The sequence below is a fragment of the Lactuca serriola genome, chromosome 2 (assembly GCF_051521515.1).
Source record: "Lactuca serriola cultivar US96UC23 chromosome 2, Lser_US96UC23_V15, whole genome shotgun sequence".
Taxonomy (NCBI): domain Eukaryota; kingdom Viridiplantae; phylum Streptophyta; class Magnoliopsida; order Asterales; family Asteraceae; genus Lactuca; species Lactuca serriola.
Genome location: NC_136409.1, coordinates 23,982,591 through 24,000,150, shown reverse-complemented (window position 1 = coordinate 24,000,150; position 17,560 = coordinate 23,982,591).

Sequence of the window (17,560 nt, the reverse complement as noted above, 5' to 3'; positions counted from 1 at the left end):
GCAACACATAATCCAAAGCCAAAGGGTATATACTCATAATCTAGGTCAAAGGTTCAAGAGAAACAAATAAGCCAACAACAGTTAACTAATAAAGATTAATCAATTTCCAAGATATTTTGAAATGGGACAATTTAATCAACAACAAAAATAATACATATGCATCTATCAAAATCTGAAGTCTATGAAATTCTGAAGCTGAAAAAGTTAGTTAGATTAGGATTCATGCATGGTAGAATCACTTTATAATGACTATATTTATGGTATAATCACTTTATTAAATACATATTCAATGTCCGTTCAACGACAAGTTGTGTTTCTTGTGAACCATCACACAAACTCCAAACAAGGGCCATCAAGCCTAGCTTAGGCATAATGTTGATTATCTAAAAATCTAATCACTCTAAATAAGTTTGAATCCTTCATGGAGATCATGAATGACCCCCAATGTCTCACATCCTATATGAATGCCCAAGTAGGATGTTCAAATATAATTTAATTCAAATGCACCTTTTAGATGAATAATTCTTTTTCTAAATATATACTATTTCATAAAATGCACAAAATATACATATAGAAAACACATTCCACCTTAAATTTTCTAGAAAAAAACAAACACACCTTAAGTCTTCTACCTATATATTTCATACAAAACATTCGATCAAACACATTACAATGGTCCATTTAGTTCTTTATTAATTTCTTATTTCTAAATGTGAAAATTCTTGAAACAACCCAAAAATATAGACCAAAAATTTCTTTTTAAATCATTTATGAAAAGCCATAATCCATCCATATCATAATAAAACCACAAGTCATGTATCTCAAAACATCATCAATTATGTCAATGTAGGAAATTCACATATCATAAATAAGAGTGAATTCTCCCAGGCTAAAACAATGGTGTGTGCCATACAATCATCCTGAGCTATTCCCCTTACTAGTGGAAGTAGAGGTTACAAACGGGTCGTGTCGTGTCGGGTTCGTGTCGTGTTGAAACTTAAACAGGTTGGAAATATGTGACACGGACACGACCTGTTTATTAAACGGGTCAAAAATTGTTGACTTGAACTCGACACGTATAAAATCCTCTAACCCGACACGACCTGTTTAACCCGCGAAATATGTTTAACCCGTGTAACCCGTTTAACATGTTTTACCCATTTAAAGAATAAAATTTTCTAAATTTTACATCAGGAAAGTAAACAACCAAATCAGTAGATAAAAACTTAAAGTTCACAAGTTAAAGCATTAAACATTCAAAGTATTAAGAGAAATTTACAATCCAAAATAATAGCAAGTTTCCACAACTAAAAACATCCACAACATTAAAATAAAAAATACAAGTAATACGAGAATTCAACTTCAAATCTTTAACCTAAACCGGATTGTTGAGTTTGAATACTAGGAGCACTTGATACATCACTTTCATCTTCATTCACATCGCCAATCTTCATTGTTAAAGTCTGTTTTCATAACGCCTCAATATCTGGATGCATTGAACCTACAAAATACAATAAATTATATTAGCATTACTTTCATATTAAATGCAGTTTTTTTTATAAATGCAGTTTTTATAAATGCATAAATTTAAATGCTGTTTTTTTTGTAAATGCAAAATTTTAACTCTTTAAAAAATGTAGATTTTACTCTTAATATTTGTTTAAATGCAGTTTTTTTTGTAAATACAGAATTTTATAAATGCAGATTTTACCTTCACTAAAAACCCAATCTCTAAGACAAAACAAGGCTTCAACAGCATTTGCCTTCAACAAACTACGATAAGCATCAATAACTCTTCCTCCAATACTGAAAACAGATTCGGAAGCAACGGTAGATATTGGGAAGGCCAAAATATCTCTAGCCATTTGAGAAACAATAGGATACCGTCCTTAAAGATGTTTCCAATACTCCAACACATTCAAATCACCCGTGCGAGGTAATTTTGGCTCCTCTAGGTAAGATTGCAACTTAGATTTACCACCAGTAGTAAATTCACAGCTAAAGAAATCATCAAAATCCTAACAAAAATGTAGAAGTTAGGAAAATACAAAAAAATTCATAAAATAAGACAGACGCAAAATATTACCGTCATATATGTGTCCGACTTATCATTGGCAACACCGGAATGAGATGAGCTTTCATTAGCCTTGCTTGTAGCACTAATAGCCGTATACTCATCAAACAAGGAAAATAATTTTTTCTTAAACAAATCTAACTCAACATCAAAAGATGAACCATATATCTTTTTGAAAGCCCATTCAATAAAATAAAACTTGTAACCGGGATCAAAAACAATGGCAATGCCCATAATAGTGCTAAACTCACACCAATACTTGTCAAACTTCAAATGCATATTTTTAGCCATGTTCTTTATAAAAGTATCACCATTTTCCTTCTCCTCTTGCAAAAGCAATCTTAACTTTAAAACATTAGGAAAATAAAGATTGGAAGTTGGATACTTAGAACCTGAAAAAGCTAAAGTCACATCATGGAAAACTTGCAAATTTTTTCAATCCTACTCCACTCTTCGAAGCTTGGGCAATGAACATAGTTTGCATCAGTCTTTGCCAAATGAAGAATTGCTTTTTTGTGATATAATGCACTATCTAACTTGTGATATGTAGAATTCCAACGAGTTGGAACATCTTGCCTTAGCCCTCTTGTGGAATCTATGCCAACATATTGAACAGAATGCAAAAATGATTTTTTCCGAGCTTGAGAACCTTTGCAGTACTTAACAGTATCTCTCACCTTAACGATAGCTTCATCTAATTCTTTTAAGCCATCTTGTACAATCAAATTAAGGATGTGAAAACAACAACGAACATAAAAATAATCACCATCAGACATCAAATTCAAATCAAACTTCAGTGCATTAGCCATAGAATCATTTGCAGAGGCATTATCTAAGGTTATGGAAACTATTTTCTTATCAATTCCCCACTGTTTTAAAAATCCACAAACTCTTTCTGCTAAGGAAGCACCATTATGGGGAGGGGGTATAGAAGTAAAAGCTAAAATTCGTTTTTGCAAGCACCAATTATGATCAACAAAGTGAGCAGTCAATGAAATATACCCATCAGTTGTTACAGAAGTCCAACAATCTAATGTTAATGCTATTCTACCAGGAACAAGTCGCAACAAATCACAGAGCTTTGATTTCTCAATTGAATACATGTTGAATATTTCTTTTTTTATGGTATTTCTGCAAAATGTTTTAACTTTTGGATATAAGTAAGCAAAACATTTCCTAATACCTTCATATTCTACAAATTGAAAGGGAAGATTATGTCTAGCAATAGCAACAACAACCAACTCATGAAATTCATCAGCATTAAAAGTAGGAGATCTAGTACCCAAAGTCCCTTTCAAATTAGATTGTATAAGAAGCTGTCCAACATCTTTATAACTTTTGTGTTTCAAATCACAAGCCCTTTTATGCCTAAGTAGATTCCCTGTCCCGTGACTACTTTCAGCAATATACGTAGTCCCACATTTCTTGCATTTGCACAACATATTTCCCTTACTATCCGATTCTTTAAGTATTTCAAAGGATTTCCAAACACGAGAAGTAAGCTTACGTTTTCGTTTGACAGGTGGGTTACCAGACAGATTCGGTTTATGCATATTCCGATTAGAAATTGGTGGTACACTACCAACTTCCTCTTCCATCTCATCTCCTATTTCGTCATCAGAAACATCGATTTCATCACCAGACAAGTTGATTGGTTCATCCATGATTACCTAACTGCAACAAAAAAAATAGAACACATAAGAGGAAAAGAAGACGAGAATCGATTGATATGTGGGAGGAAGTAAACCGATAATTGTTGCGACTCACAAGGAACGATTGATTGAACGACGTAAGAGGAAAAGAAGACGAGAATCGAGAGCTTTTTCATGGAGTGTGGAGTGTGTTCTGTGGTCACTGGTGTGCGGAAACTAGGAAAGAAATTAGGTCATCACGTAATTAGGTCAAAAAATCTTTTTACTAGCCTAATACCTTTGAACACAATAACAGCCCAATATGTTACTTTAGCCCAATACACTCTATAATTATATATATATATATATATATATATATATATATATATATATATATATATATATATATATATATAAACGGGTTATTTTCGTTTCGTTTTCGAGTTGAAAATCTTAACCCTAACCTTACCCGTTTAATAATCGTGTCGTGTCGTGTCAACCCGTTTAATTAAACGTGTCGAAATCTCTAACCCAAACTCATTTATTTCGTGTCGATTTCGGCTCGAGTTTCGGGTCGTGTCAATTTTTGCCACCTCTAAGTGGAAGTACCAGAAACAAAAACTGAAAACTGTAAGCACGAAGTTTAGTGCGTCTCCCCAACTACCACATACCATACACATAACACATAACATATCTTAGGCCCCACCCCTGCTACATTGAGTCAGGATCGGCATCGGCTTTCCCAACATTGGGCCCCGCCCGACATCGAGCCTCGCCTGACAACTAGCACATCTCGGAATACATGTGAACACAATCAATAATACACATAACCTAAGCATATATCATTAACATTTAAACATTCCTCGGGCCCATCGTGGCATCGAACTGTAGTCCAGAAACATACTAACATTCCTCGAGACAGCCCTGGCATCGGACCGGAGTCCGGAAACATACAAGTATAAACACATGCAAGAATTACAAAGACATCAAGCATGCAATCATTCCTCGGGACCTCCCCGGCATCGGAACAAAATCCGAAAAAGCATATAAACCTACATCGGGCCCCGCCCAACATCGGACCGTAGTCCGGAACTACTACTAACTAAACGGGTCAGCCTTGGTACTTGAGACCTATTCCTACTGTAGGAAGCTCACCTCGAATGCTAGCAGTGAAATCTCATGTGAGGGATCTCTGACGACTGCTCCAACGACTCCCCGACTATCAATTTTACAATAATACTTAATCACAAATCTGCTAACTCTTCTTAGGGTAAAACGACAATTTTACCCCTGGTCAAAGTCAACGTCCTGGTCAAAATCAAAGTCAACTCCCAGTCAACCGAACTCGTCGAGTTACCTCATAACTCGACGAGTTCCTGTACTACTCAGACTCGTGGTCAGCCGAGTCAACTCGTCGAGTCCCTTCGCAGACTCATTGAGTTCTACCTGGCATGCTATCGGGACAACCCAACTTCAACTCATCGAGTCCCTTACTGGACACGCCGAGTTCACATGTCTGTTTGGCTAACTTAATGGTTTAATCCCCTACACTTCAAATCCAAGCTTCATACTTCACATCAACCATGAAAATTTCCTTTTGAGGGTAAAGTTTCTGACTTTACCCATTAATACCACTTCTTAGAGGTTTTAACTCAAACCCTAATTCCTTGGGACCTAGAACTTGGTCCATATGCCCTCCATACACCAAACTCAAGCTTACAACCTCATATCTAAACCCCTAGCACTACTTGGATAGGAAAAGTTCCCACCTTTCCCACATGCATGGCCTTTTGGGCTAAAAAGGTCAATATGACTCTCTAAGGCTTGCATGGGGGCTATAGTGGCATAAATTTTGCACCTTCATGTAATCTCAGCCCCTCTAGGTACTAGATTTGGAAGAATACCCACTTGGGTCTGTAAGAACGTAAATTTTCCAACCAAAATTTTCATTTTTAACACAATAAAAATTGTATCATAATTCTCGAAACACTTATTTCTCAAATGTCAAAAGGAAACACAGTCCCATAATCATAAAAACGATCTTCTGTCGGTGTGTACAATCATGTCGGTGCCTTGCCGCGATCCTCGGAACTACCTGAAACACATAACACATAACACGGTAAGCATAAAAACTTAGTGAGTTCCCCAAAATACAACACACAACACAATAGCCACTCAAGACTATAACTCAGTTAGACTCTCTGGTCAATGTGTCTCAGTGGGACCCTCTGGTCCCACAACTCATATGGACCCTCCGGTCCCTCAACTGAGCATCATAATATAATACTCATAAAGCATAAGACAAGTAAAATAGCAGGATATCTCATTACACAGTTCATGCACATAAGAACCTTTGGTCACACACCCTATGGTCACACATAAGGTTTACCACACAAGGTAAGTATAGTGAGAAGACTCACCTCGTCAGATAATGAATGAAAATCCCATAATTGGGATCGTGATCTCTACTCCCGGGAGTAGCTCCTGCCTATCTAATTATCCCTAATTAATATTAGCCCTCAAGAAGCTGGACTAATCCCTTCCTATAATCTCACAGAAGGGGAAAAGACCATTTTACCCCTCCAATGGTCCAAATGTCCAAATGTTGACCAACCCCTAAAAGTCAATGAAAGTCAACTTCAGCCAACGGCCCAACTTTAACCAGACTCATCGAGTGCACTTGGGTGACTCGGCGAGTCATTGCGTGTCCTCTGAATCCTCCTAAGGCCTCACTCCACTCGTCGAGTTGACCTTTCACTCGACGCGTTACCACTGATCACGAAACGCGGAGCAACCCGATCTGACTCGTCGAGTCCTTCCATGGACTCGGCGAGTTTCCTCCATGGAAATGCTCAAACGACATTCTAAGGCTAGATCTGTTTCTCTAACTTATAGATCTGACCTTCTAACACCCAAAAGTCACGTAAAGGTCTAAACTTGGCGTTCATGCATGGTGTATTTTGCATAATATACCATAAAATCCCCATAAATGCCTCTTAGCTTCAAACCCAAAGGTTTACTCAACCTAAGCTTCATATTCTCGACTCTCTGGACCTAGAAGGGTCCAGATCTATAACACAAACTAACAAGAGGGGTTTAAGGCATTCAAAACCCCAAAGATGAAGTGATTCAAGCCTAACCCCAAAATGGAATCTACACAATAGGGAAGGAAAGGGGGTCGATTTTGTACCTCAGAATGAAGCTCCTTGCTTGAATGACTCAAAACAACAACCCTCCTTGCTCCTTCTTGCTGAACTCTCCTCCTTCCTTGCAAAATCACACCAAAAAGCTCAAGATAGCTCTTCCTCTCACTCAACACACTCAAGCTCGCCAGGGTTCTCTTTTCTAGGAAGGTAGCCGCTAATAAAGGCCATAAATGCCTTTAAATAGGGATATGTATCTCCCTTTGGCAGAGTTTTCGTATAACAACAGTTATCACGCCAACATTGATCGACCTCCTTTTGAAATGCTCTATGGGAGGAAGTGCAGGACCCCAATATGTTGGGGTGAGGTCGGTCAATGAGTTATGGGGAGTATTGAGGTGGTACTCAAAGACTACCAAGTTATAGCACTTCTCATGTCTCCCAGTTGCAGAAGTGTTTGGTTGATGATTCCGCAGTGGTTCCATTAGAGGATATTCAGGTGGATGAGCGCCTGAATTACATTGAGAGATTGGTGGCGATCCTTGACGAGGGAACTCTATAGGAACGAAGGCATCACATAACCAGACTATTCTATCTTGCAATTCATGAAGATCCCTAGCCTATCACTAGCATGTTGTTCTATAACATAACATAATCTCAAATTATTATGTGGTATTTTGGGGTCAACTTACTGGCTCCGGCTAATCGTACACATCGCATCTTCCTTGTTTATATTGAAACCATTTGAAAATTGTTTTAAAAACCTTTTTCCTTAGTTTAAGATGGATTCACACGAGTGTTCCTCCAATTCACTCAAACCAAGGCTCTGATACCAACTTGTAACATCCATAAAAAATCATAATACTTAAACTTATCAAAACAACCCTTTTTCTAAGGGAGTGTTTACAAAAACCATTGTTCCGAAAACATTATTTTAAAATCAGAATTTCATTCAACATAGTTTCAAAATATTCACATTATCAGATCCCGGAAATCATAAGTCCAAAATGCGAGAATGTGTATGATTACGCCTCCATATTGACACGATCCACTGAAGTACCCGAAACCATAAACCAAACTGTAAGCATGAAGCTTTGTGAGCTCCTCCAAAGTACCAACACACAAACAGATAACATATACATATAACAACATGCTCAAATACTCATGCCTCGCCTAATCAGCCTCGGGCTGGAATACTAGGCATGTCTACGATGGGCTCAGTCATCCTCGGGATGGAATACCCTCTTATCATAAGCAGTTTGGTACAGTCAACCATCGGGTTGGAATACCTAACATGTCGAGTCCATTCAACCATCGGGTTGGAATACCCCATGCATGTTGACTGACGCACAAAACAGTCCAATCTTACCATAATCCATATTATCATATCAGGTCCAATCAACCATTGGGTTGGAATACCCAAGGCCCAATCAACCCTCGGGTTGGAATGTTAATACAAAACGGGTCCATTCATCCTCGGATGGAATACCCTCAAGCCCTCAGTACGAGTCTGGCATACCGCATGGTCCTCAGCTCGTATTTGGAATTCTCTTTCAGTTTGTTGGGTACAACACGGAGCAGTACAACCTCAATCCAACATAACATGCCGACATATAATAGATAAACATATAAACAGTCTATAGGTAGACAGGCAGATCTAATATCACTACTCATAGAATCATCCTATAAACCATGATACCGATCTAACAGATCACTACTGAACAATAACATACTATTGTTGGATTAGTGTCTAAGTCTGTAACTATATTTGGTAAGTACTTGACCCGGTTGTGCATGGTCCTTTTGGGTTGCCTTTACCATAACAACTTGACAAGATGATTTGTAAAGAGGGAAGATATATTATTGTTAATATATTATGAGAGTAATATATTAAAGGAATAATAATATTATTTGATTGATATAAGTCATATATTAATTGAGAATTAATTTGGTGACTTAAAGAGGTTAATTGAATAAAGGGGCATAAACTGTCAAATGTGTGATAGTTGTGTTTTGGGCTATGTATCCTTATGGATATTAAGGTGGACGGATTTTAGGGTTAGGATACCTTAAAGTAGTCCAAGCCTCATATCTAGGAGGATCTTTGGATTGCTTAGGGCCTAAGTTATTCAATTAGGGTTAAAGGTGTAACCCTAGTATCTCATAGTATAAATAGACTCCATGGGTGAGGGAAATCAGCAATACTCTTGCAAGGAAGAACCCTATAGTCGATTTTTCACCTCCTCTCTCTCTCAAGATCATCCTCTTGCTAGTTGGTGTTTGTAAGCCATTAGAGGAGTGACAATTGTGACTCTAAGCTCCAATAACAAGAAGTCTCAAGCAAGCAACTCAAGGTATTCTTCTAGATCCGATTTCATATGATACGATTCAATTGTTTTCACTAGATCTGGATATGTAAGCCTTGGATACATTGCATGTTCAATTAGAGAAACCTAGATCCAAGCATTAGAGTTTGCATGTGCACATAGGAAAGTTCTTATGGCTCAAAGCCATCAGTGGTATTAGAGCTTTGATTGATTTCTATTGAATTGATGCTTTGGTTAATTGCTTGTTTCTTGAAAACTTGATTTTTATGCTTCTGACTGGTGAACTCGGCAAGTTCCAATGTGGACTCGGCAAGTAGCTCCAACTCGGCGAGTTCACAGAGGAACTCGGTGAGTTCTAGCGCCAGAAAGAGTAGATTTTGGGATTTCTTGCTGTTTTGCTCGAGGATACTTGCCTTAATTGTTTTGGGTCATTAAAATCCGAATTTTATGATATATTGGAGTATATTCTTGACCAAACAAAAGATAATTACCATTTAATTGAATAATAATTTCCTTATATGATATTAATTGATTATTTGAATTAAATTGGTGAATTGTCTTGCAAGTAATATTGATTACATCAAATTTAAATATTCTAATTAGTTGATTTGTATTATTTGCTATTTGATCCTCATGTTTTGAAAAGTTTAAAACTTGTCCTCAAGTTTTGAAATTTAAGTTTTGTGATTAAAAGTTTAATTTGAATAATTTAAATTTCAAACCCTAGAATTGTACAAGTTTAAAATTCAACACTATACTATTATATTATTACAAGCTTAATATATATATATATATATATATATATATATATATATATATATATATGATTTAAAAGGGCTAGTCTTACCGTTTGTAGGCCTCATTCATGAAGCCAGTCTATAATGTGGGTATAAGGTTGTTGCCTATAAAATGGTGCTTAATGGGTGTACACTCACACCCACCGCTTGCTTGACTGGTGGAGGGTCGTTAGCCGAATGGGTAGGATAGGGAAATCCTCTCCTCATTAATAAGTAGAATGAATCTATATAAAGTAACTAAATTTATTTCATAAAATTCCTAATCTTAGTTACTTTAGGAAAAGTGAATTGATGCAATCCCATGAAATTACACTTTGCACCCTTGTTAAGAAGTTAGTGGAGCGTGTGTGGTTAACCGGCACACTAATTGGTTCTAAGCAAAGGTGGCAAAGGGTGATTCATTGTTTGTCATAATTCGATGGAGCGTGTGTGGTTTACCGACACATCGAATAGATGACTGTAACAATGAAGGCACCATGTAGATTTGCATGGTTATTCACACCCGCTTTGTGATCCTCGGCATCCCAGTCACAAACTAAATGGGCATATACAGATTTAAACATGCCATTGAAAGGTTCAATGAAACTCAAAGAAATCTAGGAATTCTCATTACATTTAAAACTTAAGCTTGTGTTTTTCATAATGAAGAATTAGTGAATCTTCATTCACTTACCTCCAAATTATTTGCATGTTGGATCACGACATCGCTTTTCTAATGTGTAAATAAAGTTGTTGGGTCCTAGCCCTAATTTTTTATTTTGGGTGTTAATTAGGGACTTAAATCTAATCAAACTTTGTTCCTTTGTATTTGTAGATGTCTAACGCGAACAACGCTGCTGCTAGCTCATTCACACTAATGAGCCTTTGTCAAAAAATGACTTTTGACGGATCGAACTTTAGCGAATGGATAAGATACATTCGCACGATCGCGTGTTATGAGGACAAAGAGTATGTTTTCGATGAGAAGCTCGAGAAGATCAATCCAGAAATTGCTACTCCCGAAGAAATGGTTGTCTTTGAGACCCATGAGCGTGATGCAACGAAAGTCCATTGTATCATGTGGGCCACAATGAACTCCGAATTCCAAAAGTCCTATGAGGACATGTATCCTTATGAGATGCATCTAGACTTGATGGAGAGATACCACCAAAGCACGAGGCAAGAGCGCTATGAGATCATAACGAATATGTTCACTGAGAAAATGGGCAGTGGAGAGTCTCTAACCGTGCACTTGGAAAAGATGCAAAGGTATGTTGATCATCTTCGCAAGTTGAATGTTAACTTTGGGGAAGATTTGGCTATCGACATTGTTATTCACTCATTGCCCTCATGATACAACCAATTTAGGATGACCTACCACATGAACAAGGAAGAGGTCACCCTAAGCGAACTCCAAGGGCTCCTAAGGACTGCTGAGATCAACCTCAAGGATAAGTCTGTCGCACTAACTCCCAATCCACCCGCTGCCCCTGTTTTGGCTATTGGGCAGGGAAGGGGAAAAAAGAGGAAGGCTTCTTCAAAGAACCACCTCAAGGGAAAGTCCCAAGATGGTTCCTCTTATAGTGGGACCAAGGTTGATCCTGCTAAGCCCAACCCAAACCCAATGGAGGTAGAGTCCCACCATTGCCACAAAATAGGACATTGGAAGAGAAGTTGCCCGGAATATCTGCAAGCCATCAAGGATGGGAAGATCAAGCCATCTTTCGCAGGTATTTACACAATTAAATCTAATGATTCATCTCATACTATTTCTTGGGTTCTTGATACAGGATGTGGTTATCACATTTGTTTTGATTTGCAGGGACTAGGAAGAAATAGGGATGTGGAGCGTGGAAGAATAAATCTAATCATGGGTAACAGAAGATCGTCGCCTGTGACGAAGATTGGAGTGTATTCTTTAGTGCTTAGTAATGGATTGAATTTAGATTTAAATAATTGTTGCTACTTGCCAGATATGGCAAGAAACATCATTTCCTTTCATGCTTTATTTAGACAAGGATTTAGATATTCGTTTAATAATGAGAATGGTTCAATTTATGCTTATCTAAATGGTGTTTTATATTTTGAAGCAATGCCTTGTAATGGAATTTATAAAACTGTTATGGTTGTAGATAACCTAGGAAATGATGTGTTGTGTATGGATTCTTCCAATAGTATGGATAGAGCATCCTTGTGGCATTGTCGTCTTGGACATGTCAACAAGAAGCGCAAAGCCCAACTCCAAAAGGATGGAGTGTCGGAGTCATTCGACCTTAGGGAATATGACACATGCAAATCTTGTTTACTTGGAAAGATGACCAAGTCACCCTTCACTGGCACTTGTGAGAGGGGTGAGGGTTTATTGGATCTCATACACACTGACGTGTGTGAGCCCTTTAGATCCACCACAAAGGATGGGAACCGCTTCTACATGACTTTTACCGATGATTATAGTAGATATGGGTATATTTACTTAATCAAGCACAAGTCAGAAACGTTTGAAAATTTCAATGAGTTCAAACATGAAGTGGAGAATCAATTGGGCAGGAAAATCAAGATGCTTCGATCCGATCGAGGAGGAGAGTACCTAAGTCTTGAATTCCACGAATATCTCAAGGAATGTGGAATAGTTTCGCAATTGACGCCACCTAGGACACCGCAGTTGAATGGTGTGGCAGAAAGGCGTAATCGAACCCTGTTAGACATGGTTCGTTCTATGATGAGTCGTGCTTCACTACTTATCTCATTCTGGGGGTATGCCTTAGAGACTGCCACTTATATCCTTAACCGAGTCCCTACAAAGAAAGTTGCCAAAACACCTCACGAGATGTGGATAGGGAAAGCTCCCTCGTTGGCACATATCAAGGTTTGGGGCTGTGAAGTTTTCGTAAGACGAGAAACTCACGACAAGCTCGAACCTCGTAGTGAGCGGTGTATTTTCATCGACTACCCGCAGAAATCCTTTGGATATCTCTTCTATAGACCGAGTGACAACGTTGTCTTCGTTGCGAGGAGAGGGGTTTTCTGAGAGCGAGAACTCATAAGCCAAGGGGACAGTGGGAGGCAAATCAATCTTCAAGAGATTCAAGAGTCAAGCGATGAAGGAACCTCTAACGCTGGCGCTCAACCCGAGGAGGAAACTCCGGTTGAACCAATTGACGAGTCCTTACCTCTTAGACGTTCCGAAAGAGTCAGAGTTCAACCCCAGTTTCATGGCTTTCATATTACTACCGAAGGGGAAACGTATATTAGTGATGGTACACTAATAAATCTAGATGAACCTAATAGCTATAAGGAAGCCATGGCAGGCCCAGAGTCTGCAAAATGGAAAGAGGCAATGGACATCGAGATTCAATCCATGTATGACAACCAAGTTTGGAATTTGGTTGACAATGTGCCCGGACGTAAGACGGTTAGGTGCAAATGGATCGTCAAGAGAAAGACCGATGTGGATGGGAATGTACACACATATAAGGCACGACTGGTTGTGAAAGGCTTTACTCAAACTCCCGGAGTTGACTATGATGAGACCTTCTCGCCAGTTGCTAAGATAAAGTTTATTAGGGTGATGCTAGACATTGCTGCATTTCATGATTATGAGATATGGAAGATGGATGTAAAGACCGCTTTCCTTAATGGGAAGTTGGCTGAGAATGTTTACATGGCTCAGCCAGAGGGTTTTGTCGATCCGAAGCATCCCAATAGAGTGTGCAAGCTTGAGAAGTCAATTTATGGACTTAAGCAAGCATCTCGCAGGTGGAATCTTTGCTTCGATGAGAAAGTCAAAGATTTTGGATTTGTACGAAGTGAAGATGAATCATGTGTATATGTCAATGCCAGTGGGAGTATAGTTAGCTTCCTCGTTTTGTATGTCGATGACATACTACTCATAGGAAACGACATCCCGACTCTACAGGAGGTTAAGTCTTGGCTCGGGAAGTGATTCGCTATGAAGGACCTCGGAGAGGCTTCCTATATTTTGGGAATAAGGATAGTGATAGAACGAAGTAAGAGACTAATAGGACTTAGTCAGAATACTTACTTGGATAAGGTACTAAAATGTTTTTGTATGGAAAACTCGAAGAAGGGAGAACTACCGATACAGAGTAATGCCAAATTGAGTAAGACTCAAAGTCTGAGTACAGAAGCCGAGATAGCTGAGATGAGCCGAGTACCCTATGCTTCCGCAGTTGGCTCAATCATGTATGCTATGAGTTGTACTCGCCCTGATGTGGCCTTTGCTTTGATCATGGTCAGTAGATATCAAGGGAACCCTGACAGAGCTCATTGGATTGTGGTCAAGAATATACTTAAGTACCTTCGGAGGACCAAGGAATGGTTTTTAGTCCTTGGAGGGAGTGATGACTTAAAGGTGCGAGGGTATAGTGACGCAAGCTTCCAGACCGACAGGGACAACTACCGTTCGCAGTCGGGCTGGGTCTTTACCCTTAATGGAGGAGCAGTGACTTGGAAACGTTCCAAGCAAGATACCGTAGCTGATTCAACATGCGAATCAGAGTACATTGCAGCGAGCGAAGTGTCAAAGGAGGCGATGTGGTTGAAGAACTTCATTAGTGACCTTGGAGTTGTGCCTACCATAAAGGAGCCTATGGAAATTTTCTGTGATAATGAAGGAGCGGTTGCCTTGACCAAGGAACCGAGGGATCATGGTAGATCTCGGCATATCGACAAAAAATATCACTTTATTAGACATAGAGTAGAAGAAGGACACCTCGTAGTAAAGAGGGTATCGTCAAAGGATAACCCAGCAGATCCGCTTACGAAGGGACTGAGTAGTGTTAAGCATTTGCAGCACGCTAGGAGCATTGGGCTGAAAGACGATATTAGTTTAGATTAGATAGTTTGGAAACATGTAATAGATAAATGTAATTGACATTTGATGATTAAATAAAGGAGTATTATTTATAAGTAAAGCTACTGTCTTATGTTAATTGTTTAACTATTGTTTCACTTTGCATGTTTTGACTTCCTGAATAATTGAGTTATTAAGAATAATCGAATTATTCGAATGGTCCACAATCGTTCATATGTTGGAAGTAGGTATGAATGAAGATTGTCATGAATTGGGGTGTAGATTGTCTAAAAGGTATTAGACATAGCAAAGGTTTGCTGCAACGTTCATGAGTGCTTATGAACAAGTTTTGAGCATTGGAATAAACCCGCGCTTGCTGGAATCACTTTGTGGAACGTAACGCAAGAGATCGGAAGACGATACTATAATATGTTCTTAAAACCAAGATATATGGTATATTGTTTATTAATTGGTTGTGCATTGACAATGCGAAACCGCATCAGTAAATTGATGTCATAAAATGCATTGTTGTGTATAAGTGATTAGTAAATAGTAAATGCATATAAGTCGAAGTTTATCTGTTACCTTTATCCTAAGAGGGTAAAAGCGATATCAGGGCCCCTCGATGATTTGATTTGACTTATGTGCTGGGCCCGGTCAGGACTGAATTGATGTGTTCAATTAAGTTCTATGACAAATGAATCTGAGATCGAGAAACCAACTGCTGGACAATAAGTTCCATGAGATTGTCCACACAATATCTAAACAGAGGACTGTACGATCCCTTATCTAAAGGACAAAATACTGATAAGATTAGAGTTTGACAGCGTCTTTGAGAGCTACGATTGCTAATCGAATTGTGTTTGGATATTTAGTTACTAGACTTATCCAAGTGGGAGACTATTGGATTAGTGTCAAAGGCTGTAACTATATTTGGTAAGTACTTGACCCGGTTGTGCATGGTCCTTTTGGGTTGCCTTCACCATAGCAACATGACAGGATGATTTGGAAAACACGTTCATTTATTTTTACTAAAAGTCATACAAATTTCAGTACAAAAACACTTATGAACTCACCAACTTAATTGTTGACACTTTTTCAAAACTACTTGTATTTCTCAGGGAATCAGTAATACATGTAACTATCAGCTTTTGGACAAGGAACGCTAAGGCGTCTATTATCAAAACATTTTAAATCATCATATTGTAATATTCTTTTGAAACATGTATTACACGCAACAATGTAAGTTTTTGTTATATATATGAGTGTTGTGTTTACTTTCTTTACAATATTCAACTGTTATGATACTACGTGAAGTCACCCACCCCCGAATGTGTCCGCCATTCTGGTTTGGGGGTGTGACACTTACCCTAAGACTCATTAATTTACCTTAACCCAAAATCTTACATTCAGGTGGCCCAACAAGGCCCCAAGCCACCATGCCCAAAGAAAATCCAAATCCGAAGCCCAAACATGTGAAGTCCACTTGACTGAGTATGCGGGGTGTTCCAAGCGCGTACGTGCAACATACTCGCTTGAGGGCTTGTACGCTAAGCTTACTTGCTTGTACGCCCAACGTACTAACCCATTCATCCAAAACTCGATTTCATTCCTTAATCCTTTAAGACATAGCGCTAAAACATAGATCTGACTTCCTTGAGCTGGAATATCACGTAAAGTTGCTAACTTTATGTTCATGCATGGCTAAATGAAGCTCTTAACCTTAAAAGGGACTTACTAAGTGACTTAATGCATGAATGTAACTAAAAATCTCATAAATCTTGCACCTTTATGCTTAAGGAGACCAATACAAAGTCAGATCTAAAAGAACAAGCCCTTAAAACAACTTTACTCTTCCATCAACCCAAAAAAGGACCAAAAGCATAACAAATAAACTATGAAGAGATCTAGACATATACAAGTCAAGATGTAAACTTGATAGCTCAAAGAGCTTGCACACAAGATGATGATTATGGATCCAAAACCTTTTCACAAAGATAGGCAACTTCAAGCTCCTATACTTCCTTCATAAAGGAAAAAATGGCCACCAAAGTTTTCTTAATAACTCAAGAACACCACAAAGAGGCTTAAGGGTCAACTTTAGGGTTATTATGGAATTGGAGGCTGATAAGGAGGCCAGCCATGAGAATTTAATGCCTTTATATAGGGTATAACACCCTAAATTAGGGTTTCAATAGAACTCACATACGCCCCGCGTACAAATATGTACGCCCAATGTACATGTCCGGAGTCCTGTCCCAACCACACATCAGTAGGCTAAACGTACCAAGTGGTACGCCTCGCGTACTCTCTTTACAGCTACACGTACTGCTCAAGGACCAAAATGAAATTCTTTTAATAACAAAGGCAAAATAAGAAACATACCAGGATTCAAGTGTTAAAATTGGAGACGTTAAGGAGGGAGACACTGTATTTGAAGTTCTCCAAATGTGAGTTTTGGTTGTGTGAGGTGTAGTTTCTGGTGCACCCTGTCAACCAGTATGGTATTCTAGTCCATTCGGCCAAGGTTGAGGTGGTGATGAGGTGGGATGTTCCGAGGTGTCCATCTGAGATTCAGATTTTCCTTGTACTGATAGGTTGCTATCGAATATTCATGCATGATTTCTCCAAGATAACAGTTCCTTTGACTCGGTTGACGAAGAAGACTATCACGTTTTGTTAGGGGCTTAAGCAGTAGACAGCTTTTGAGACTTTGAGGCATAGATTATGAGAGGCTCCGAATCTGACCCTATCGGAGGGTGTTGAGGATTTTGTAGCATATTATGATGCTTCGGT